This window comes from Topomyia yanbarensis, chromosome 2 (assembly GCF_030247195.1).
Source record: "Topomyia yanbarensis strain Yona2022 chromosome 2, ASM3024719v1, whole genome shotgun sequence".
NCBI lineage: Eukaryota > Metazoa > Arthropoda > Insecta > Diptera > Culicidae > Topomyia > Topomyia yanbarensis.
Genome location: NC_080671.1, coordinates 96,799,625 through 96,826,493, shown reverse-complemented (window position 1 = coordinate 96,826,493; position 26,869 = coordinate 96,799,625). Strand labels below are relative to the sequence as shown.

Sequence of the window (26,869 nt, the reverse complement as noted above, 5' to 3'; positions counted from 1 at the left end):
CCAATAGTTGTTCTAAACATGTACTTCATGATTTAAGTAAAATCACCTTGACTTTCACAGCGGACGGAATTTTGAATCCTCGGTCGATGAACGTTGAGTGTGTGCTGCTGGGCCAAACTATCACAGATTCAACACGTCCTTCAATGGTGCGTTGTCGAGAAAAATATCCTTTCCAGATGTAGTATTCTTATTAGTATGTATATGGCAAGCACTTACTCCAGTGCTTAATCGTCTGCAAGGAAGAAGACAAGGTATACAAGATCAATAGTCTAGTCTAGAGTTCCAGTAACCGTTTCTTGTTGCCAGATTCTCCGAAGATAACAGATTTCAAAAATCTCACTGTTTACTAGGCTTTATTACCGAAAGTAGAGGTAATAAAACTAGTGAAAACAGAAACAATGTTCCCCTTGTTTGATATTCCTGATCCTACCTGTTTCTTCGGGGTACTGAAACAAACAATTCAACTGTGTGAAACAAATGGCGTATACAGAAATTTGTAATGGATTGGATATTCTGATAGGGTTCTGATGTTGAACGTTTCATAAACTTTCAAAATAATAGTTAACAGTGAGACATCCTTTTGTAATTTTTTAAATTGCTTATGATTGTTTATAATATGTGAAGGTTGGTTTACTTAAATATTAAGACGAAAAATTATATCGATTTCACGATTGGAATTATAAATTCGTTAGTACCAAGGCGTCGGCAAAATCGAGTTGATAAATAATAAGAGAATTGTCTTTTGTTCATTTTATAGACTGCTAGGGCCGAGGATGAGGGCTTCCGGAATTCATACATTCTTAACCAAAAGTACTAGGCAATTGTGTATTATGAGTTACCAAGGTGAGCATCGCAATGGGAGGTTCTTCGTTTGAAATATACTTCGGCCGAACGCCAGTTGAGTATTTTTATTACGTGTGTACCAACGGTCGCGCGTTCACGTTATAATGTTGCGTGGACGTTTCTTGACTGCATAAATGTGTTGTATTATTTTTCGGTTTTATCCCGTGGGTTCGAGCAGCAAAAGCTCTAGGCATGTGCAAAATTAACTCGACCTGTCAATTATTCACCTCAAGGTGAGATGGAGGTCGAAATAAAAACGATTCCCTGGCTCAAGCTATCCATCCATGCCCCTCAACCAGGCCTTATGTGACCTTATTCCGGGCCAAAGCCAAAAAGCAGTCGAACTTTTTGCAGATTCATCGAGATCTGGCGGAGCGATATTCGGCCGTGACAGAAATATCGAAATGTCACCCAGATAAGCTACGAGTTGTGGTGAATAGGTTGAAGCAGGCAAATGATGTTGCCAAGAGTATAGTAAGAAGTAGTATATGTACCAGCTAGCAGGGTTGAAATAGATGGGGTTGTCTCCGGTTTGAGTTCGAGTGTTTTGTCCTGTAGGGGAAATTCTTCCGACATGTCTCGCGTAGAAATAGCGCGAGGAAAACTGCAGCGTTCCCTTCAGGGACGCGAAAGGGTGTCTTTTCAGAAATGCTAACGGTAGTTACGCCACCGGCCTCTACGAATGTCTATACTAATTTGTCTTCGAATGCGACTCCAACAATAAAAAAATACTTGATGCAGTTTACTTCCTTCAGTGATTGTATCCTTCTATGGCTAATGCATCGAATGAGTTCACGGATATGATCACTGTTCTAATCTTTTAAAAAAATATAAATATTTTGAAAAGCGATGCATTTGCGAACAATGGCTTAGTTCAGCAATGGACCTCGACTTTCACGATTTCAATATTATATATACAGCATTACAATAATAATGCTATTCTTTCAATAGAATCGACCTCACTTCATCATCCGGTATTGAACTTGTCGCTTGCTAAACTATATTTACAGACAAAAAGATTTGCATTGCTTTGCTTCCACCTATATTGCTCCTAGAGCCTCAGTTGGCCACCGACGCGACAGCTTTGCGATATTACGAAAATCCTCTCCGTAACGAGGATAGTTTTTAAAGTTTTTCACTCCCATGGTACGGAATTGGGGTTGACCTCATGATGACAATCCATCTACCTCACTCCGAGAGCTTTGAGACAACTTCAATATGACCATCTTCAACATGGGCAAAATTACATGGATTCCTGCTCACTCGCGCGAGACAAATGTCGTTTTTCATTGAAAAACACCGGGGTAGTGGATTGCACTGGTTTTGCACTTTCTAGCAGAAATAGGAATAAAACACGTCTAGTGGCCTGCTCTTCTGCTAAAAATGCAGCACCAGTGCAATCCACCGCCCCGGGGGTTTTCAATGAAAAACAACAAAAGAGTGCGCGGAAAAGGCCCCCGAGTGCAAGACAGTACGCGACGTCAGATGATGAAAGCAAAGAAACATAGTTATTGGCGCCGGTTCGTTGATGGACTAACGAACGAAACATCGATGAGCTCTCTATGTGGCACGATCCGGCGTATGCGAAACCGAAACACTACAAACGAGAACGTGGAATATTCAAACCGTTGGATATTCGATTTTGCAAAGATGGTTTGTCCGAATTCCGCCCGGCACAAAAAATCTCCAACGCCGTGTATCCCTACGACATGGTAGCGCAAACGAAACGCATTTTTCGAAGGCTGAGTTCTCACTTGCTCTCTTATCACGTAACAATAAAGCCCCAGGGCCAGACAATACAATTCAACTTGTCAAAGAATCTGCCAGATTCTGACTCTAAATAACATAGACGATTGTCTTGTCAGTTCATGCAGACTAAGGCAACTAGTAGAAGACGGGTGGTATCCGATACAGGACCTTAAGCTGTCGGTTTACAAGGACCATTGTAAGATACTTCGGATAATTCGCCCGCTTGTACTCTCCAACTGGGTGTCGAGTTCTCCACGGAAAAAACTGAGCTGGTCGTATTTTCTAGGAAGCGTGAATCGGAGAAACTTCAGCTTCTACTAATGAGTGTAACGGACAATCATTTAAACATCTCGGGGCCTGGTTTGACTTCAAAGATACCTGGGTATGCCACATTAGGTATCTGAAACAGAAATACCTACAAATCTTCGGATCAATCTTCTCCGGACAATAACTGGAAGATGGTGAAGAACTGATCAGTCTATATCAGTGATGGAGTACGGGTGTTTCTGTTTCCGCTCCGGTGCGAACATACAATTTATCAAACTGGAGCGAATCCAGTATTGGTTGTGTTTTTTTGGTTACATGCTTTCAATACATAAGATGATTGTAGAAGTTATGGCGGGCGTTCAAAGCCTGAAAAATCGATTTTAGGAACTCTCATATCGATTGATCATCCGATGTGATATCTTGACCCCGTTGGTGATTGAAGACTTCGAGAGGCTTTCCAAGCTTAATTCTGAAAGCCGATTTATGTCTTTGTATTTCGACTATATAGCGGATCATCAATCCTGCTTCGTATAATCCCAACCGTGCCCGTTTCTTGGATACTTCTGATTTCTTCTATATTCTTGAAATCCCGATGAATCCACTGGTTTCGATATCTTCATGTCACCGCTTGATTCAAGATCAATGATCCTGCTTCAGTTTTCGTCACAGAATTGGTGCTATTCAGTATATCCTTGGGATCATCGACACTTTGCCCACAGTTCGTAACTTCATCATTTCGGACAGCCTCGAGGCTCTTCGTGCGATAAAACTTTCAGGCAAAAATGCGGGAGTCCCAGCGTATGTTATTTGATAAATATTTCAGGGGTCTGGGTGAATTGACATAAAGTCATTATTATTTTATTATAATTTTGAGAATGGAAGGTCATTTGGCATAACAGACATTTGGTATAACGGAAGTTCGGCATAACGGATATTTGGCATGATGCTGAGAAGTGATCACACTGGAGGTTATTCGGCATTTCTTCAACTACAGAGAACCAAAATTTAAGACTGCAAGAAGTCAGATAATTCGGCATAATTTTGAGCCGCGCTAATGGTGACGGTCTTTCCGTATAAATAAATATCTTTATGTTAAGGAAAACAGTAATTTAGCATAACGGTCGTTTAGCATAGGTATATGTAGTGATAGTTATTACCGGTTGCACTGTCTGATCGGAACTATGTGCACGTATACTATATTTGATTCTGCAAAATGTACGATTACTATAAATAACTAGAATAATGTAATGTTTCAAAGATTTTCTTCCATTTAATTCCACTATGTTTTTATAGTTAGATGCACTTGCACTTCACTATTTAACAGATACCGGTATTTCGATTACTACTTGTAATCTTCTTCAGTGTTTGTATCAGACTGATACAAACACTGAAGAAGATTACAAGTAGTAATCGAAATACCGGTATCTGTTAAATAGTGAAGTGCAAGTGCATCTAACTATAAAAACATAGTGGAATTAAATGGAAGAAAATCTTTGAAACATTACGTACATTCCACTAAGACCTCCGTTCGCGTATATATTGTAGAATAATGTGTTTTGTGATAATTATCTGCACTGATTGGTCCGCACAATTCAACCAAGCAGAGAGCTAGTACTGCCCCTTTACCATTAAATGAACCGAGACGCACTATAAAAGCGGAAGATAAGAAAAAATCTTCAGTTTGCTTTCTGACCTCGTAGCAGTTGTTGCGTTTCGTCAACTCGAAGCAATATATTCCATGCATCATTTCAATGATGTACAGATGCGCCAGTTGCATACATACAATGATCACAGGCCACAAAAAAACGGAACGCTCTTTATTTCGGAGCTAAATAAATGAATAATTTCAAGTGTTCGCTGGCGGCAGACTTCCCATGAACATGGACAATTTTGTACCTGTGTACAAAATTTCGTGCTCGCGTTAAACTTCATACATGCTTCGTCTCGATGTACAAGTTCGCCTCGAACATCAAACTCAAGCGAACTATGTGCAAACTCTTGTTCAAACATCCATGTACGTACACCGGGTGCGTACACGAGAACGATTCACACATGGCAAAAAAATCAGCGCTAGTGACGACGAGAATGAGAAAGAGAAAACTGGTACCACGAACCGATGTGTACGCACACCGTGTACGTACATGGGGTTCAGTTGTGCAGGCGAACATGTGCACGTGTTTAGGTACGAAATAGCGTGTTTGAGATCGTACACGGAGTGTGGGTTTAATATGAGCACAGAACCAGTATGGCGTTCCCAAAAAAAATCACCACGGCGCGCTCCAGAGTGCACTGCGGTGGGTGTATATAGTGGACTCCAGTATATATAGGCTGACCAACTGTGGGTTAGGAAAAATCCGTACACATTTCATCTCAACATTTAGAACACTAAAGTTGATTTCTTAAACTGTTTAGTATTTCTCTTATTTACTATATTTTACTACAGGCAATGGGATTTTAACCATGGTTTAAAGTTCCAGTGTTAGTGTTCTGATCGGTTTCCTCTATGTACATTTGTTATTTAATTTGCAGTTATTATTTATGATACCAAACTATATACAGTAATGTTTCGATTATATCACTATGCGTTTATACTCGTTTATATCACCCTCGATTATATCACGGTTTTATCTCGATTATATCATGCTTTTTGAAAAACTGACAAGGCACACTACGTGTTGATCCAATTAAGCCACATGTTGTGTCGTGGCACTTTTAGGATTTTTTACAGTTGATTTGCTTATTTACATGTAGGGTAATGAGCCTATTATTAGGTTTCGGACTATTTCGATAATGGTTTATATATGATGAGGTCGGTCAAAAAGTCGAACTTTTTTATTCTTTTATCTTAAAGTATAGATTCTTAAGAAAGTATCTGAAATTTTATAGAGGTCTAAGTAGTAGGAACAAAGTTATAGCGCTGTTCATCTTGTTCCTTTAAGTGAAGGGAGGGCGTGGCGCGAAACTTTAAACGTGGCTAATAACGAAATCATGTTTTACCAAGACGTTATTGCAATGACTAAAAATTGAAATCGGCCGAAATATTTTTCGGCCGATTTCAATTTTAGTTTTAAATTCTTCGTAACTTATTTGCCGTGCTCTTAAGGGTAGCAGGTAAATAAATAGACTTTTTTTAAATTGTTAGTTATCCGCAGGAAAATCTAACAAAAAGTTGAGAAAAACAAAATACGCAAGATATGGTAGGTATGCCGAGATATGCATTTTCTCTTGAATCGATGTGAATACTTTTCTTTAGAAAGGACAACATCAACAATTGGAGATGGAATATTTCTATGGATGTTGAAACAACGAGAACTGAGTCGTAGTCTCTTTGAATACACCGATTTTAATAGTCAAGACATTTGTCCAAAACCTTAATGCGGCAGATTCCTTCAAGTTTAGTTTTGGGTTGTTCAACTATTTCAAGAAATGGTATGTGCTACGTAAAGTAAAGCTGTATGGGGAAAAATTATCCACTGATGCCATACTGGTTTACCCAAAAGCGTTGAACAAAGATGGCAGACGCTGCTCTAACCAACGGCTTCAAATGGGTAGTGTGATTATAGATCCATGGCAAAAATAGGCTCATTACCCTACTATGATTTATTCTTTTGACCAACTTGACCATTTTATTACTTTTTGTTTATATAAATACATGGGTTAATGTTTGAATGTAATTTTTTGTTTTGTTTTGAATATATCACGCTTCAAATATATCACGCTCGCGTCTTCATGTTCACAACGAACTGAAATTTCTTGCCATGCAGGAAGGTTCTTCGAAGTTATATGGGTTTCTGTAGAGAATTAGATAGTCCGATCGAAATGAGCTTACGAAATTATAACAGGCGGTTATGTTGCTTACAACAATGGATTTCAAAATGATTAGGTTTCCACGGTCATCCAATCCCGGAATTATGAAATTTGATTAGTATCTGAATGCAGAGACCGAAGACCTGAAATGCATGCTGATTTTATTTTCAAATTGGAATCTTGGAATAAAGAAGGTTTATCCTATACTTCAAGTTCACAAAAGTAGCTGTTCGTGTTAACAGTCCGTAATTGTCCTATTTATATTTGAAAATTATGTAGAACATGGGACAAATATGCTTATAACGGCAGTATACAAATCGATGGATTAGAAGTAAAAGGCAAATGCGTTTCGTATTCATCTCATCAGTAAATGCCACCGTATTCGCACCACTTAGACCCCAAGTCCGAAAAACCATAAGTGAGGCAGGAGAAGCAAGCACAAAATCTCTGGTTTGCCGGTAAAAAAATGCACACAACTTGCTATGGCGTATGGAAATCCTTTTTCGTAGCGGGACTGCATCTTGGGGGCATTAATTTCTCTTAGGTTGTCCTACAATACATGGAGATCGCAGTTGGGTCGTCTTTCTTTCTTCTGGTCATTACAAATCGCAGACGTGGATTCGTCCTTTTTGGCATTTTCGTCCTGAATGAGAATTCTGGCTTTTGATTTGGAGTTATTGCCCAGTTTTTGCGGTTTTGCAGTTGCCGTTATTGCATGAAAAACTGTCACAAAGCTGGCAACCTTTTGGGGATCGGGCGACGGTATTGAAGGCTGTGCATTGGTGTTGATTGTCGGAGATGAGTTTTTCTCTACGACTGCTGTCTACGGTTTATGATAGTGAGCCCATTTCATCATAGAATGTTGAGTTAGGAATCTGTCATTGATAACTGCAAAGCATGGTATGTAGAATTATACTGGCGTTTTTTGTATTGTCGGACCCGGTAGGAAGAACGTAATCTTACCGCGTAATCATCATTGAAATATCTAGAAATAATTAGTTTTTTTCATGTGTCCTTTGTAACGATTCCACTTTTCTGTACAGCGACACTTTGAAGACCGTATCGCAAGTTCAAGGTGCCATATCGTGCAGTCAAATCTTGATTTTTCCATTATCCCTAAAAACACGAGGATATTGAATTTGATTCTAATGCGTCAAGATCAGCGACTTATTGCAGATTGTTCTGTAAATAAGTCGCTGATCTTGACGCATTAGAATTGCCTAACTCCAGAACCGGAAGTCGGATCGGGATGAAATTTAATAGCCATTTACGGGGGCGCAATACCTTTCATTTGAGATTAAGTTTGGTTGAATCGGTCTAGCCATGTCCGAGAAACCGATGTGACTGTTATTCTGAATTTAGATGCTTCCGCCGGGGCTTCCGGAACTGATGATGGTGGCCAATGTGGCCAAAGAGACTTTGAATGGATGTTAGTGACCTAATTCTACAATCAGTTGTGGTCATATTTTGGAATATTTTGCACCTTTATACATTCATTGTAGAATAATTAAAATCGACATTTTCCGCGTGATTGTGCTCAACACCCTGTAATTCTGGAGCAGGAAATCGGATCCATTAGAAATTCAATAGCAGCCTATGCCCGTTCTACCTTTCTTTTGAGACTAAGTTTGTCAAAATCGGTTCAGTCATCTCTGAGAAAAATGAGTGACATTTTTGGTCACATACACACAAAGACGCACATTAGAGTGGCTCGCGGTTGTATGGGAAAACTTCAAAATGATTTAAACTAGCGGGCACAGCACTTTTTGAGTTCCTTTTGTGGTCCCAAATGCCTGTGCAAAATTTGGTAGCGGTTGGTTGCTTCCCGGGTTTGCGCATTGCGTTCAAAGTTTGCATGAGATTTTATATGGGGAAATCAATTATTTTGCATTTTTATTAATAAAGATCCCTATTTCACTGATAATGAAAAACCAGCTACATAAAACTATAGTTCAAATCTTGGTTAACAACTTTGTCGAAGACCATAACTAGCTACGAGTTTTCAAAAAACAGTTATAACGATTTTAAAACTTATGGTAAAATCCAAATGCAGAGTTTGATTAGTTTTTCCAACACTGCCGGTGCACCACCGACATCGACATTAAAAACTTCGATAAATGAGAATATATTCATCGCAGAGACTTGGTATCTTTGAATGAAATGTTCAGAATGAATTGCTGAATAAAATAGACGTAGTCAGAAAATGAAAAGAAGCAGGGGGGGGGGGTCTTGTGTACTTCCCAGTCCCTTTTTAGATTGTTTTGTATAAGACAAAGAATCATTACGTCCTTGTAAAAGTCAACGACTGAACTTTTTTAATATTTTGAGAGACCCAAATATGAATCATACTACAATCTTTGTTGCGGGAAAGAACATTTACAATATATAGGATTTACACCTACAAATTTATGTTATTTTTGCTTGATGCAAAAACTAACTCAGGTCTGGTAATCGCGTTGAGTTCTAACCTGAAGTATATTGCTGGTCCACCAAGACCACCTCTGTTTTGCGTGAACCTAACTCAATTTCATACAAAAACGCTTGTTTGAAGTAACTATCCTGGTTTCGTTCCTAGATTCTCAAACGAAAACTTAAAAAAAACAATTCCGAGACTTCAAGGAATCTAAGGATATGCATTTTTTTTTTAAATTCTGACTCTGAACGGCTAAGAAATAGGGTTTTAAAATATGTAAAACTTATAAACCGTTGTACCATTTCAAATGAGATAACAGTAGAGCCCTTAAATAGTACCACTCAAACACGTAAGATTAAGTTTAAATTCGACGGTACAAACCTGCGTTGAAGATGTGCTCCTTATGTTATACTAAACTATCTAAAAAGGGAACTGGGGAGTACATAAGTCTCCCCTCTCCCTTTTCTTTTTATTTTCTGACTACGTCTGTGTTATTCAGCAATTCATTCTGAACATTTCATTCAAAGGTACCAAGTCTCTGCGATGAATATATTCTCATTTGTTCAAGTTTAAAGTATCGGTGTCGTGGTGTACTGACAGTGTTGGACGAAATAATTAATTTCTGCATTTGGATTGAACCATAAGTTTTGAAATAATTATAGCTATTTTTTGAAAACTCGTAGCTAGTTACCGGTTTTGACAAAGTTGTTAACCAAGGTTTGAATTATCGTTTTATAAACCTGGTTTTTCATATTGAGTGAAATAGCGATCTTTATTAACGTAAATGCAAAATAATTGATTTCCCCATATAAAATCCCATACAAACTTTAAACGCAATGCGCAACGCGGGAAGCAACCGACCGCTCCCAAACTTTTCACAGGCATTTGGGACCACAAAAGGAACTCAAAAAGCGCTGTGCTGAAAAATGTCATTTTCGAGCCACTCTAACGCACATACATGTATACATATATACAAACATACATACGCACGCACAGACATTTGCCGAACTCGACGAACTGAATCGAATGGTATGTCACTTGGCCATCCGGGCCTCCGTTAAAAAGTCGGTTTTCAGAGCAATTGCAATACCTTTCTATTGAGAAAGGTAAAAACACATTATTATTATTGCTTAGTTCAGCTTTAACCTTATGGGTCATTCATCTGATAAACTACACATTCGTCTGTTGTGACCCTCAGTGTGATCACTTAGCAAAATTATGCCAAATATTCGTTATACCAAATGTCCGTTCTGCCTAATGTCCATTATGCCAAATGACTTTATGTCAAATGGACCGCTTTTCCCACTGCGGCATGCTGACCAGGGTTTTAACCGACCACTGCAAACTCAATTATCAACTAGTAACTATTCAGCGCGCTGAGTTATTTTCATGTGATCTTTGTGAATCCGACTACGGAACCTCATATCATCTAATATACAACTGCTCAGCAGTAGCGCAATTCGAGTTTTCGGCCATACTTACATAGACGACACCGTGTTTGGAACTCAGAGATATACTAAAGTTTCTTATCGAATGTGGTAAAGAACTTTAGCCTTATTCGCAGATGATTCGAACTACTTGTCAGCTTAATTTATCTGCTGCTTGTTTTTGTGCTGTTATTTTTCCCATCATTCCAATTATACATCCTCTCTCCTCCTTTTTTTTCTTCCGCTCAGGAAATGATGAGAAAACATGGCACGGCACAAATCCCCGATTACAGACGGGGATTGTGCCATTTGATTCAATATATTCTGATACCTGAAGATATTCATTGTTCTAAATTTGAAGGCACGGTGTCAAGAAAAAATGCGTAAATAATACTCCGATTTGTCTGAAACTTTCACAGAATATTGTTGAAGCATCCTACTATAAAAATGCAGAATAATCGATTCATTCAAAAATTTTAAATGATCTTTACCTGTGGGTTCGGCGACTCTACTTGCGCTCTGTTATACTTGCCTACGCGAAATTTTGTACAAATAGAGTTGACGAGCTCTTATTCATTTCATTAGTCATGATGTCACACTATTTCGTTGATAACTCGACTTAGAGTGACTGGATTGCGCTTAAATAGGTATCGTCATCTTTGCTTCGTTCCTAAGAAGCAGCACAATTAAAATTTTTGCCTGAAAAATGTAAAATGCTCGCGTTTGAGCGAAGCGAATAGTCGAGTACAACGTACCCTTATTCATTCTACCATTTGAGCTAATGCGTTGAATAGAGATAGCAGCTACTGCTCTAACTAATGTGTTCAAATGGGTGAGATGAATAGAGGAACTAAGATGAATTAGAGCAGTAACCCTAGCTGAAACAATGTCCATTGAATTTACAAAAAAAAATAAGTTTTTCAGAAAGAAAATTCCTGTGCCCCTTAAAAAAGCTACGCAGCATGCCATGGCCCCCTTACTCCCCTGTCGTCAGCAATCATCACAAAATATAAAACTTCCCCATATTCTACGTCATTTATGGATGGACTCCAGGCTCTAAAATTATTATTTCCTGATATTATCATGATTTAATTTGTTCCACAATATTCCGCCACGTCAGTCGGTCAGTTGCTGCTTGTCTCCAACCTCTCAGTTGCCTGATACTCGCCAGGTTCTGCTCCACTGGGATCAGCCACCGGGAACGCTGCGCTCCTCTCCGTCTTGTACCTACCGGGTTGGAGGTGAAAACCAACTTGATGGGGTTGTTGTCCGGCATGCTCACAACAGGCCCCGCCCACCGTACCCTTCCAGCTCCTTCTCCTCCACACGCCATCCTCCTGCACACCACCGATGATCGTTCTCAGCACCCTTCTTTCGAAGACTTCGAGTGCTTGTAGATTCTCCTCGAGCATTGTCCACATTTCGTGCCCGTAGAGGACCACCGGTCTAATCAGTGTGTTGTACACGGCGCATTTCGTGCGGTGGCGAAGCTTCCTGGATCTCAAAGTTTTGTGGAGCCCATAGCACAGACTAACAGACATAACACTCAAAAACAAAGCTTCGCCCGCTTTAACGGTCATTTTAAAAATATTTGTAGTTGGGACTGTGGCCACATTTGAAATTATGGCGCCACTGACATATGAACAAGCATATGAGGGATAGACCACTAATGAAAAATTGTTCCGAAACCTGAGGGGTAACACACCAGCAAAAGAGTGTTTGGGACTGTGAATAAAAGGTGGAGCTAGTGTTCTGCGAAAATTGTCGGATCGATGTTTTTCGAGGGAATTCTCTCATAGTGTTATGTCTGTTAGTCTGTGCCCATAGTAAGCTCTAAAATATAAAGTTGAGTTACCAACATTTAAGGCCCCTGGTGTGTGGATACGGTCTACTATGCAAAGACATTACTAAAACTCGAAAAAACAAATATCGCCTAGCCATATAAGCAGGTGAAATTTTTTATATTTGGCTGCTATTTTTAGACTATTTCCTCTCTCCAATTTTTTTTTATCAGTACAACATCAGAATTCAGAAAAACCAATTCTTTCACTAACGTCACTAAATAGACCAATAACCCGATGTTTTGTATATAGGTAGGACAACTGCTCGATTAGATCAGCGGACCTTATATTGATCACTAAGAATCATTTCTGATTCGGTGAGTGGGTAATGAGACCAGTTTCAAATCAGCTGAACCGTGTCAGTTCAGGACGACAACAGTAGCAACTTGTTCAATAAATTAATATCAAACATACCTTAACGTTTTCTTATCCTTTTGTAATTAGTAGATCTAGCGTCGGCAATGCATGTATCTTCCTAACGTCGACCTATCTTTACACAGCTTAGATGGACATTTGAAAAATGTTCAGTAACATTTTGCCTCAGTGCGAATATTTTGACGAATTTGTTACCGAAGTTAGATGACGTTAACATTATAGGCCAAATGTTCAAATAAAATTGTCTGGCAGCTCTGCCTCAGTATAATTGCGGAGCTTTTATGAAAAACATCTCGATTAGACTTACCCCAATTTCAGCGAGTAGTTCTGATTCCTTTTAATACTAAAACTAGTCACTAATTGAACCAATTTCATGAATAGTAGATCAAGGAAGAGTAGCTTTTATTAGTTTACATTAGAAGCGAACAAAATTTTCAAATTAGCTATCTTACACAGAAATTAGATAATCCTCCTCAATGCAGTCTAAAAGACGTAAATCAACGACCTTTTATGTATATGATGTAAAAAGTCCGTTTGTTGTACAGAGATATGATAAGGACAAACTAGAGCAATTTATTTATTAACACCTCTTGTTAGAGGTGGTCTGGTTAACAAAATAGTTAAACCTGTCTAATAAAGAGATTTTTATCATTCCTTTCATTTGTATGGTTAACAACCGGAGAACTCACCCCATAAATTTAAACTTTTCTTGTAGATAAAGTCTGAGAATAAAGTGCAAATGCAATATAAATAAGTTCAATCGATAAGACATCAAATTTATAACATCCAACGAGAACACACAGTCAATCTAATTGAGTACTAGATCACAAATCCTCAAGGTGAATGTTTAAGAGCAAAGCAAATGACAAACGAATGCAACCATCAGGGAATACAATTTAGTTTGCAGCACTCCGTAAACCAGCAAGTGGTTACCGACTGCTTTTTTCCAACACGCAATCCACAATGAAATTTCTTCGCCGATTCAACATCTGAATAATCTTCGCTCTACTGCCGGAATCAAGCTGATTGGTGTTATCAATATAAATACTTCGCTCACCTTTGGCAGAAACAAGTATTTTCATGCAGAAGAATTTGACGACGACATCAATATCCGCTGCTACCATTTTGTGAAGTTAGTATTCTATGCTCGAACATCATACTATTTTGCACACCAACTTTTCTTTACGAAAGAACACTTCTGATCGCGGAGATTCGGCTCGAGGCCGTAAGTCACTTGCACTGGCAGTACAATCCCCTCCCCCGAGAACGGGAGGAAACGCTACCGAAAATTCACTGCTGTCCACCTCCAGTAGAATACCGTAAATTCCGATTTTCTTATAAGGTCATTTCGCCCGCGATCAAACCGAGCCGTGAAAAAATATTTTCACCATCCCTTGAATTGAACACCGTACACTTTTTCACTTTGCTTTTTTGCGTAGAAATTCAACCTTTAGGTATCCATCTTTACCTTTACTCGACTTCTAGCGAAAAACAGATTTACGGAGATCACTTTTCGACCGATTTTTGGAAGAAAAATTTACTTTTCGATCAAAGATTGAAGAAAATATGTCACATCAATGGTATTCCAGACTCGCCATTGTGTAGCTTTTTTCCTGCACTATGTGTGTGTATTTTTGCTACGCTCATCGATGATGCAAGAGCTTTATTATCGTTTTGTCAAAAGCTCGTAAATTTAGAGCTTATTGAGCTGTCAAAAAAAAATCAGGGCTGTTTTATAAAGAATTATAACCAGAGACGATGGTATAAATATAGAGACCTGCGGTGAGCATAAAAACGAATTCAATATCGATTAACTGCCGTTATTACACGCAGAAGAATCAGGACTTTTTGTATCAACAAAACGTTTAGTTGAATCTAAAACATGGCGAATGACTGTTTCAAACTAAAATGGCGTTTTTCGAAAGCATGTATTTGGTTTAGTTCAACAAATACTACTATTTAATTTAAATAGAACCATTGTTGAATCAAAATAAAATTTGTTAGATCTACAGATTCCTAGGGGCAAATCACTCTAAGAATGTATAACAAATTTGCATCAAATTGAAAAAAATGCATTTAATTTCCATTTTTGCATCAGCTTTGCACAGCCCCGCAGAAAAGTTTGTTTAACAAACGTCCTACGCTGATCCACTTTATTCGACGTTTTGTTAAATGTAGAGCTAGTTTTTCTGTACGGTTTTGACGCAAAACGCAAAATACATTAGGAAATTTTATTTTGATGGAAATAAATGCATTTAATTTCGCTGATTTTTAAAAATGCATCACAAGTGATCTGCCCCTAGACTGATCCCATTGTTAAAAACCAGCAGAATCTTTGTTTAATCTCAACTAAATTTGAGTTGTTCTCTCCTTTGGTTAATACAAAAGATTGTTTTTGTTTCTTCGAACTTGTTTGTTCGATTAAACTTATCATTATTTTGTTGTTTCAAATGAAATATTTGTTGAAACTATTGAAAAGCTAACAAATGAATTTGTTCGTAATTTCAAGCAACAGCATTGATTAAATCAAACCTGAATCTTGTTTATCACTATCTCAAACGGGAAAATTGTTATTTAAAATCAAAATTTGTTTATTTTTTACTAATTTTACTAATAATCTTTATAATTTTCTACTAATTTTTCTGCGTGAATTTCTCAACAAACATATATCACACACTGATAAAAATCCAAACGTTAATTCTATTTGCTTCAAACCACTTAAAATCAATTTTAAGAAGAAATTCTTATGTTATCACACACACATACCTTCTATGTGTGAACTGTATAAACTATGTATGCACATACATAGTAGACCTCTCCACATTTTGAAAAAGTTTTGAAATATACATGGGTCAGCTCAGATTTTTGTTCTACGTGTGAATTTAAGAAGTTTCGCCAAAAATGACTTAATTTGGACATGATTTAGAGGTGTCTCCAATCAAAAATCGTATTTTTGCTATCTTTTCATAGTAAGATCACTTACACTCTGATTTAATAGGCCCTACATGCCCACATATCATCAAACGTTGTTCCCTAGACATATCTTAATATGTTTTAACAGGTGAACATAGCTCTAATCGCTATACAAAATTTGTTAACTGAATTTTTATATTGAAAAGAATTTAAAAACCAAGAAAAAATACTGTTAATTTTTCTTGTTTTTGATATATTTTTCTATATATATAAATCCAGTTAGCAAATTTTCTATTGCGTTTAGAGCTAGGTTCATGAGCGATAACAACCAGCTGAGCTTTCTTCTGCTCTACTAGTTTTACCACGGTGTTAGCACCCTGGTGCAGCTGATTGCCCTTCTTCGCCGGTGGTTCAGGATTGCCGGCAGCCTTTGCCTCGGCCTTAGCCTTCAGGCGCTGGATTTTAGCGATCTGATTCTCCGGACGATACTTTTCCAACAGCTTGAACAACTGCTGGGCGGTATGTTTATCCAAAGCCTGCGAGAACTGGTTAATCGGTGGCGGAATCTTCAGGCGCTTTTGTAGAACTGCCTTATGTCGCTGAATGCGAATGTATTTCGGCCAATGGACGAACCGGGACAGATTACGCTTCGGCTAAACATTCTGACCGATGCCGAAGTTCTTGACGCATTTCTTAAACAGCGGATTAACCACTTTCTTAAACTCAACCTTCTTGACGGCCAGAGGAAAAAATCTTTGAACACATGCTACAAAAGTAGCTTGTAGCAAATGTACGAAGAATTTTTTTCGCTTCGCTTTCAGTCGAAAAAGCTCAATATCACGAAGTTCATAATAGTTGTTTTTTCATACTTCTCATTTTCAACAATTCGCATCTACCCATTCTCGAAGTAGTGGAAGCGGAGCTCAAAAAATCACCGTCATGCGAATATGGGAAGAAATTACGATTAACTCGCGCATATTTTCTTTATTCACTAAAGAGTACTAATAGGATTCAATTCGCATCCACCTAAAATCCTACATTAGGTTACTTTTTAGGAACGACATGATATATCCAACCAACTGCCCAGTCGCAGCGTCTGACGAAATAGAAACAGATACAGTATTTTATCCGGCTACCGTTCAGCATCAACATTTTCCACCTCTTCAAGTCTGTTTTGATGTTGTATTATTCTCCTTGCAGAGCTGGCATACAATCGGCCACTGCTATTTAGAGAAACTACCAGAACAGTACCACCGTATCAAATGGCAGTGGGCCGAGTTTCTTCCCGCTGACGTCCTCAGACGTTGTGGTGAACGGATCGACGACCAAAGCAATGGGTTGAGATTCTTCCACAGACTGCGTAGCGAATAATTCGGCTAACGACACAGCGTCAACAAGATCACCAGGCAAAGTCACAGAGTATTGTTTTATTATCAGACGTAAATGTGAAATCCTCCGGATTCTCGCAGATGCTTTTTTCGATACAGACTTGTTTCAGCAGATTTGAATGATTCGCAACTATCCGATAGCCTCGGTCCTGTTTCCAACTGCTTCTATAAGGGATATATTAGGTTTCACACCAACCGACATAACCCCACAAAATGAACCGGGTGAACTTCGTTTGACAATTCTCGGTGGTTTGTTTACATGGAAGTTACGTGAGTTCGAATGTAACAGATGAGCGCCCGTTGCACTCGCACTCATGAACCTGACAAAGTAAACAAACCACCGAGAATTGTCAAACATTAACTTCATTCATTATTAGTTCATTCGTGTCGTCATCTTGTAGAACTCAATTCGACTAAAGAACTTCATATAAACATAGCATGGTTGCTATATAGCAACTGAAAATAAAATAAACAGAGAAGTGTTGCTGAAGAATTTCTTTTTTGTACGCTTCGAGGGGCAACTCAATATGCTGGTAACTGGTGGTAAATAACTCGGACACTTTTTTTCAGGAGGTTGTATGAAGTGTCACGTCGTGTCGTTGGTCTGAATGTCAAAATCTTATGTCAAATTTACTTTGACAAGCAATCATTAGAGATGTGAATAGATGCAATTACTCCACTAACGTCTCCTTTGGAGTGTTTTTGACATCTGTCAGTAGGTCCCACTAACGAATTAACCCCAACCAGCGAATCACGACTGCGATTACTTTTTTGAATAGTTTATTCACACAAAACAGGAAATGAATACGTCGCCGGAAAAAGCCAATAAAGCATACTACGTTATCACAAACAAAAAAAATCATTAGATAGTGTGATTGAATACATCAGAGGTGACCTCCAAGAAGATAGCCACTAACGCACAACGACACAAACTGATTGATGCTGAATGGAAGAAGCGCAACATCTAACACAATTTTTCATTAAAAAACATTCCGGAATATGAATTAAAAAAAATGAAGTTTTACTAGATTTCAAAGTGTGTTTTTATTCTAAATCGCCACAGAAATCAACGATAATGGGCCCCTTGAAATCGATGATTTTCAAACGTCGATCACTTTTTGAGTTTCAGTTTTGACATAAGACTATCTTTTAGTTGGGGCATGCCCCAACTAGCGGACACCCAACTAACGAATTTGCGCTGTATATAATATAACTAAATATTATTAAATTTAGAATAATGCCCCTCTATGAGCTACGTTGAGTGCAACCCTGTCTCAGCTGCATCACTCTGCCAAACCAGTGCATATATTTTTCAGTGGTTGGCGATATGTTCTGCTATATAACGATCAGAACGATATTTGCAAATGGCCATCGGGTGAGAAATGGCTCCAGTATGTGTCAAGTATTTTTCTATCATTAAATTCGGCGTTAAATGATTGCTAAAATCAACGAAAACGTTCGCAAGTGATACCGGAAGCGTACGTGCATAAGTGGCGAGTGTTTTCCGCCGCGGTCGTGTCTGGGAAAGTGTGAAAATCACGCAATTTAGTTTTTTACTTCCAATCGCTCAGTTCGATCATCGGTGCTGTGTGGTACCTGCAAAATACGTTCAAGACTATTGGCAAGAGCAGGAGCGGCGATAGTGCATTGGAAAGAGAGGACATAGTCATCCCGTTCGTTTCAGCTCAGCCACAGGCCTCGGAAAAGTAGCAGAAACACCGAGCGATTTGGTACGATACACACCGTAAAACGCATACACGGCAACACGAACGGCTCTTGCCGTACAGACGGAATAGCACGCTCACGTGAGTTGCCTGTGTGTGCCCGTCGGGTTCGATGTATAGGAGCATTGTTTTGGATCGAATGAGTACACAGCCTATCGTGGGCACTTCAAAACATCCGAACTCGATGTGCCCGTCCTGTCAGTCGATTGCGAAAAGAAACAATCGTTCGTGTTGCCATAATTCAAACATGTTCAATAAGTATTGATACAGTAATACAGGCTAATTTGAGTACTTGGGTTATTTGTATTTATTTGGACTAAAGTTCTGCTAGTTTAGCATTAAAAGTTCAGCATTAGATGGGTAGCAGTTTGCGGACAATCATCTGTTCTACCTTCAGCTAAATTGTAATAGTCACCTCAAATATTAGTTTGTTAATAGATGTACCCTTACTACGCACTTTTGTACAGGTCAAGGAAAGTTATTTGCTCGAAAAATATTTTAGCTTTGAGGGCATGGTGTGAAAAGCTACAAAAATCTGCGGATTCATGTGGTTCTCCATCTGACTTAAAGTATGGTTAGATTATCAAAACTATTCAGAATAGGTTTTCTGTGGACGTTGAACTTTATTGATGAGTTTGTTAAAATGTAATAAATTTTTCATCAAATTGCTAATTTGCATCAAATTTTAAAAATGTAGTTGCCCTTTACGGTATAATGATAATTCCATATTATACATATTATAAATGTACTCGTGATATCTAATTCACATCTACTCTCTTTCCAGATCTGGCATCGCTGACAGCGAACCACACCACTAGTATCGTCGCTGTCTCGCGCGGTGTGCAGGCGATTTTTCGCAGTGCTCTGCTCTTCTCATGTCCCTAAAATAGAAATTTTAATATGTGATGTATATTAGTATTTAAAAAGGCAAAAAAGTAAGAAAAAACGAGTGAAAAGGTTGATTTCATACGTATAACGAAACAAGTGAATCAAATTAACGTTATAGTGGGTGCAGCAAGTGCATGTACTAGCAGTAGTCATCTAGACCAAAATCATCGAGCGTGTAAAGACGCAAGTGACGTGTTAGCAGAGAAAAAGTGCACCCCGAAGGACCCTGCTGTCAGTGTTTTTATTTTTGCAAATACCCACATCCCCCGTGTCTTGCCAGGTGCGTGATTGTAAACAGTCAAAGCTTGGAAGTGGTTATTTTCCTATATGCACACACCGAAAGACAGTCACACTGTTGCATAATTGAATGAGTACGAGGAGTAATAAAACAAGGTGTTCTCGTCTCGTCATCATTACCGTGTCGCTGCACAAGCATCACTCCCCAGTGGTTTGCTGAACAAAAAAAAACGAAAAAAAAATACAACGGCAAATCACTGCAGTGAAAAGTAGGAAGCACCATCCTTGTTTTCGACGCCAACTGCGGAAATAGAAGACGCCAACTGGTTAAGGATTTCTGCGAGTTCACACATAGTAAGTCAAATCCTTGTAACTTAATTCATGGGTCCATATCGTGAAGTCTATTCTGGCTGCTGAAGCTTGCAGTTTAATAGGATGCAAGAGAATTATGAGTCCATCGATGTGCTCTACATACTTGTGAAATGTGGTTTCTCGAATTCGGGACTAGGGTTCATAATTAGGTCCAACTGCAACTCAATCAAAGTGTAAAATAATCCGATGTGTAGTAAAATAATATGTAAATCATTCGTTGCATCGTTGGAAGAATTCCAGTTAGATTTGAGCTTTGTGCGGATAATTGGAAAAAAGATTATTGAACTGCTATTTTCATCATACGGGCTCTTATATTCTTTTGCGTATCAAATTGCGAAGCATGTCGAAATTTCACGACTAGATTGTTCAGGGAAGACATTAATGTCTACATTTAGGCGACCACTTAATGCGCTTACGACGATTTCGCTAGAATGTCTGAACGTCGTGGAGTCAGTGCATCTACGCGACTGCTGAATGGTTAAGGGAAGTAGTACCAAACACCCGCCCGATTACTTAGAATTAATAGTGGTCAAACAATCCGTGTGTTGCTCAGACACATAACCGAGTGTATCTCAAATTCCAAATTACTCGGTCTGCGGTTACTTTCCAGTCTTTCGGTTTCTTACTCGCAATCTTGATTACATACCCAGAGTCTAGGAAATTTTTCGGATGCTCTGTAAAAATTTTCGTTAGTTGCTTTATTGACCTGCGATATCCAAAGACGACTGTATCCGGACACATACCTGATATAATCAAACAAATTTGCTGTTAGTTTATTATATTGAACTTTTTTGCTTGATTTATTTGTGCATCGTCGATCTTTCAAAAACAATTTGTCAATATTTAATTGGGCTGTACGAAAATGTGAACTTTTCTGCAAACGAGTTAGCTACTTTTGTCCACGCAAGTTGTATTTTTTTCGTAGTAAGGTCCAAAGTGCACATGGCCAGCCAAATCAAATATTCTTTGAAAAATTTGGCCTTTTTCTACGTCCCGAAGAACTCTGCAACATTGTTCCGTTGCAGTGTAAAATACATTTTAAGCGGCTTTAAAATGTTCTAGTGCATACATTTCATCGTCCACATTTTCTACGGGAAAATTTCGATAGCTACTCGCAAGAAATTCAAGCGAACGTAACATTTTGCTTATCGTCGCGGTTCGGTATAGTTTTCTCGTTGAAGAGCTCGTTCCTTATCGATGATTCGAAGCATTCGCGAAAGTTGGCGACACTTTTATTTTTCAAGCAACAGTACGTACCGAAAGATCTCACCTTCTCCGTAATATTTGTTCCATCTTCGAAACGTTCTGGCGCTTTTGCATCTCGCTGTCAACTTCATTACTGCATGTCACTATTATTCCAAAATTACTGGAGTGTTTTGATCACCTGTCGAGCTTTTCTACATTTAATAATGTATAGTTCGCAGTACATTAAATTGTTAACAATAAAAATTATCATACTAGAAAGCATCTTCTATTTAATTTTGATTTAAATGGTATGGTAGGAAACAATAAACTGAACAATTTTAACAATTTTAAACGATTCAGTAGAAAACCAGTAGCAGGTAGCATGGTTATAACAAACTATTTTTTTAAATTCCGATTATAAAGGTTTCACCTTTTATTCGTGTTAGAAAAATCTATTTGGAAAAATGACCCGAAGATTTATTATTTCTAATGTATTTGTCTCCAAAACTTGCAAATAAAATACATCTGACACAGTTTTTTCAGCTTACAAGCGATCAGATGTAGTGAAATAGTTAATTAGAGTATATCCTAATCGTATACTTTGTGGTTGAACGATTCGTGTGCTCCAAATCATGACGGAAAAAAATTTTAGATTCTCTGGTTATTCGATCATGGGCCGCCATGGTCCAGTTTCCTTGAACGCCCGCTGCTCGCGTATCTTTTTCGTGTGCACACAGTCAGCGAGTGCGAGGTCTGCGACTGCATAAACGACCTCTCTCAGGTTCTCAGCTCAGCATAACTTTAGCTATATGTCCAGCCCACTCAGGAATGCCATATATTTCGAGAAAATATCTTTAAAACGTAATTGTTAGTCCCAAATAGTAAATGTATTAGAATATTACTGTAAAAGCATACTGTAAAGAATACCCTTTTTTATCCCTTTATGGGCAGGGCTCTGTACATCCTTGACCTGATGGACGAAGCTATAGTACCTTGAACACAGCCAACGCAGATCCAAGGCAGGACGAATAGCTGTAATTATTGTGTATGACTTTTCTATGTCTAATTGTAAGTCCTACTGTGATGGTGAGTGCGTGGAAGGTGCAAGTTTTAGCGTTCGAGGCCAGGTGTGCATATCTGTCTGAGTTGGCGTGGGTGTTCACTAATTGCGTAATAGTGTGATCGCAAAGGGCTCGAGCGTTTGTATGTTAACATGTTTGTGGCTTGCGCTTGCGTGTATATAATTTCGCGTTTTCGTTGGCCGTTAGCTTGGGCAGATGCGGAGTATGAAAAAACACAACACATAAAAAGGCCCACAAGCCTGCACCACTATCGAGGCGTAATGCAATAACCATCTTAAAGCAGATGTCTGTCAGAGGTTCTTTAAAACTGATGCACAAATATGCTTGATGATGTTTGCAATATCGTCACACCCGTCAACCTAGAAGAAGGTATTACTATAAAAGCAGATTGAAAAGGATACCCTGTTGAAGAAATAATTCATGTTCGAACACAGTCATTCTTGTGTTGGTAGCTGTATAATAATTCAATTTGAATAATTTCAATAAACAATTTTCTACTGTATTAAAATTCTGTGTATGTCTGGAACCGGGCGCATGTCTGAACGAGACTTTGAAACTACTTTCTCAAACATACGGAAAACTCGCTTTCTACAAGGCCCGCACATAGCAATAGGGAGTACCGATGATTTTTATAGAGCATTCGCGAGCATCTATAGGCTACGGGGTTTGACTACGGAAACCATTGACACTCCTATCCGCAGCTAATATCGTTATCACATGTCATTAGTGCTCTAAGATATATAACTGCGTCGACAACCTTGTCTTGTCAGAGTTCATAGTTGGTACGAATCTGACTGCCTCCTTTTTAAGACAGCCTCTCCCACTGCTCTTCGAACAATGTCAATGCCAGCCGGAAGCATGGTTCGAGATCCTTTGCACATCAGATTTACGTATCGCACCTTTGAACGCTATGTTGAGCAATAGATTAGAGTTCATCGTCCTGCATCAATTACGTTATAAATGAGTTGGAGCCTCTCCTGCTATTTTAACGCTTGATTATGAACCATCCAGCGTCATACGATATACGTAAGTCGTAGAAACGAATTTTGAGTTCATAGTGATCTTAATAACGGTTAATCAGCTTACGCAGAATATTCCTACAGTACTGCTGATTTATTTTCTGGAAGATCTAACGCACGTTGTGAAGAAAAAGCTTTTTCCAATTTCAATTCTCGTACCATTCAAACCTAATCCGTTTTGTCAGAAAGCCACGTTCAAGCATTATCTGTTCCAGTTCGTTCCGTACCCCTGAGTGGTACGCCACCTTGAAATCCACAAGCAGATGGTAAGGTCGCAAAATATATACCCGGAATTTGTCCAGGATTTGTTGCTGGGTAAACATTTTGTCCGTCGTTGATCATCTGTGTCGAAACTAGTTTTGGTATTCGCCGACAAAGGATTCGGTCAACGGGCGCATTCTGCTAAAAGAAACATGGAAGAGCACCCTCTAGGCGGCATTAATGTTCTTTATGTTCCGATAGTTATTACACTCGAGTTTGTGTCCCTTTCTTTAAATAGGGCCTATCTGGCCTTACAATCAATCCGATGATATTTTTCCTTCCATCTGAGACACGCAGTGGATTGTTTCGTACAACTGGACGCTCCCGACTTTTGGAAATTCTGCAGGAATTTTGTCCTTCGCAACGCCGTTAGGCTTTTCAGTTCTCAAATAGTCTGTCGCACTTCGTATAGTGCATGTGGATCCACTGCTTTACATCATTCCAAATTCATATTCTATTTGTGCCATCTTTAATCATCCGTCCGTTCAATAGCAACTCAAAGTACTGTTTCCACCTTGTACGATCTGTCAACAAATTCTTGTCACTTTCGTTAATCATTGCTGAATTCGGGGTACTTTTCCATCTTATGTTTACAGTTTTGTATAACTTTCGCTGGTCGTTCTTGAAAAAGCATCCCTCTGCCTTAGCAAGTCAGTGGCAACATGTTTTGCCGTAGGCCCCTTTTCAAATTTTCGAAAGAAACAGGAGGTAAAGTTTTTGAATGTTAGTAACTTTTATTGTACTGAACGGAATTACATAAATATTGCTTGTAGCAATCAATTACTCAAAGAAATTATGCACTAATGTTGTATTAAATTTCGAAGCATAAATAACTTTTATTAACTAGGCGAAATCTGATTTAAGGCTAAGGCAATCTTTCTGAAACAATGCGGAAACTAGTTTTCCAGTCTATTTCAGGCAGAGCCGGCAATATGGAGTACCTAGAAGACCTAAGCAAATATTGGGGACAATATATAAGGACCGCATGTATTTTTGTGCTTCATTCCACTTTTGCTTGTCGTGTGAGAAGCACACTGATGCGGCAAAGTAAGATGTCACGCTAAATTTACGTCGCTCATATTTTGTTGCGGATGTTATTTGTGTTGTTAATCAGACTTATTCTGCATTGAGACCGATTACTTTTAGGCACAAATGTATTATGTCTACCCTTGCAACCTAGACTTATGCCTTCAGTTGGACCAAACAAAAAATGACGATCATATTCACTGGACAACATGTTCCATGACTGACTCTCTTCTAGCATCTGTACCATACACTAGAAATTAAGCATCAGTTTCACGGTCCACGCACGATGATTCAAGAATACGCACGAATAAGCGAATGACCACATGATTATAATATCGAATCTATACACGTGAAGTCCCATACACGTGACAAATACGTTAACATACAAATGCTTGTGCCCTTCGTGATCATCCACGCAATCTACACCTCAGCGATCTCAGCACTTATAAATTTTCAAACGCGGTTTCAAGCGTAAACCTACAAACTTCCGCGCTCACGCGATCTTGAATCGGTCACTTCCGGAAGTCTCTATCCTCGATACCGGCAGTCTAGGACCATGCCTTTAATCAGACAAATTAAAAAAAAAGAAATCTCTTATATCCACTGGACAACACGTTCTATGACAACATGACCGGGAACTCAAGTGATATGGGGTAACTCACTCCCTATCAGAATGTGAACTGTACGCCGAAATGTAAAAATCAGAATGACGGTCCGCATGACCATCCAAGAATTTGTGAATGGCCACAAGGTTACAAATCGAATTTATACACGCGACGAAAACGTTAACATACGAACGCTTAAGTCCGTCGCGATCAACCATGCCCGCGATCGCGAAAATTGGATAATACCCCAGTTATTGGGTGAACGTTTTAGTACTTACGAAGTTTCAAACGTGGTCTCAAACCCTTGTTGAAACATATACCTGCATAATAAATACAATTGACTGCCAGAGTGTATTGCACTACAATCCTCGAACGCCTGGATCTTCAAGCCCATATTCGAGCTCTACGTAATAGCTCACAATGAAGATGTCACTTTTCAGGAAAATTATCTAAATTCGAATTTCTCGAACAGTGTTTTTTCTTACTTTACAATTACATTCACACAAAGATACACTACAGGTTTTGAATCTTTGCCTTTCACATTTGACACTTTTCCAGCCATATTGAGTGCTTCATAAATAAAAGTTATTCATAACGATAGGGTATAAATATATCGAATTTCAGTCTTGAAACTTTTATATCTAATGTCTAAAATTACAATGTGTCCGACTTACTCGCATTGCTCCTATCTTTGTTTTATGTTTAGAAAGTTTTTCGATGGAAAGAAAGGTTAAAAAATATGCGCATTTTGAAATGATCCAGTCTTTAGTCCAGTGTTGCCTGTCCTTCGACGCAGTACTAGACACGAGACACATACCAATACTAACAGAACGTATGGCCGAGAGGTACCAAATCTACCCTTTTTTCTTTGGTTTTATCTGATAACTATTAAATTTTTTTAAATTATTTATGTTATTCACCTTACAAGGTGTGCGGAATGTTTATTTCATATTTGATTCGTTCGTCATGCACTGTACCGATCTTTCAACTTTGATACTCGATATGATGTTTGGGTCGGTTGCGCAGCGAAAAAGGGCTGTTGTAATGTGATTGATTTTGTACCTGTGCTGTGGTGATTTACGTTAGCATTAATTAAAATATATTGGTGAGATGAGAATTTTTTCCTTCACGTAATCTCCCTCGCACCGATACGTAATGCGAAATCCATCAACGTTATGCGTACAGCGTCAGAACACTGAGATGGGAAAAAAATCCCCCACATACTATGGTAAAGTAAGGTATAATGCCCTACCAGTTGCACTGAAAGCTGAGTTAAACATTAGACGTTTCAAGAAAAAATTAATATCAAGACTCAGAACTCAACTTGAAAATTATCTGATGTAATGAACAACTCAATTGTTTGTTACATGCTGGCCTCTACACCTCCTTCACAGAGAGCAATCTCACTGGGGGTGTTACCAACCATCCTAAATTGCCGCTCAATCAT

General features: G+C 38.7%; 2 protein-coding genes and 1 pseudogene across 4 annotated transcripts in view; 1 reads left to right on the top strand and 2 right to left on the bottom strand.

Annotated features, from left to right (window-relative positions):
• The window catches only part of LOC131678901 (protein Gawky-like), a 33,957-nt gene extending 19,627 nt beyond the window's left edge, over window positions 1-14,330 (bottom strand). Inside the window, exons 1-2 of the mRNA XM_058959329.1 lie at window positions 13,780-14,330; window positions 47-232 (exon numbers count right to left, since the gene is read on the bottom strand). The gene's annotated coding sequence lies outside the window, so the exon portion shown is untranslated. The remainder of the gene's footprint in view (window positions 1-46; window positions 233-13,779) is intronic.
• Window positions 26-26,869, bottom strand: LOC131679599 (large ribosomal subunit protein eL8-like; annotated as a pseudogene).
• LOC131678900 (protein Gawky-like) overlaps window positions 18,395-26,869 on the top strand; it is a 29,275-nt gene continuing 20,800 nt past the window's right edge. For 2 of the 3 annotated variants that reach the window (XM_058959328.1, XM_058959326.1), the window contains exons 1-2: window positions 18,395-18,753; window positions 19,532-20,226. The gene's annotated coding sequence lies outside the window, so the exon portion shown is untranslated. Of the gene's footprint in view, window positions 18,829-19,531; window positions 20,227-26,869 lie in introns of all 3 variants that reach the window. The other variant, XM_058959327.1, reaches the window with a different exon arrangement.